The sequence below is a fragment of the Arvicanthis niloticus genome, chromosome 13 (assembly GCF_011762505.2).
Source record: "Arvicanthis niloticus isolate mArvNil1 chromosome 13, mArvNil1.pat.X, whole genome shotgun sequence".
Lineage (NCBI taxonomy): Eukaryota > Metazoa > Chordata > Mammalia > Rodentia > Muridae > Arvicanthis > Arvicanthis niloticus.
Window position 1 is genome coordinate 31,297,665 of NC_047670.1, and position 443 is coordinate 31,298,107.

The following is a 443-nucleotide window of genomic DNA, read 5'->3' on the forward strand; positions in this document are numbered from 1 at the left end:
TTTCTAAATGAGTAGCATAGGCATGGTCTTGGGATTATGATATAAGTGAATGAATTTGAGAACAACCAACAATCCAATCAATATGTCTCCCTTCCAATTACCACCTTTTCTCTTTTCAAGAGTTGGGTAGTGTGGTTTTTATTTCTTCTAGGCAGAAGCAGAGTTTGGTCTTCTGATGTGGATGATGTCACTTATGACTTGTTTCATCTATACACCAATCCTGACTTCAGAAATTCTCCAGTTTCTTATATAGAAAAAAAAAATCACTTTGGAGATTTCCCTGGCCCATACTCATTCATCTCTAAAAGCTTTTTACAGCATAGCCCAGGAATTTGTATTTTAAACAACTCCTAGATGTTTGTGATGATCAAAGATGAACAGGAAAACTGTAAGCCAGCAAGCCTGTTAATGTCTTGCTCAAATAAAAACAAGAGTAAAAGAAA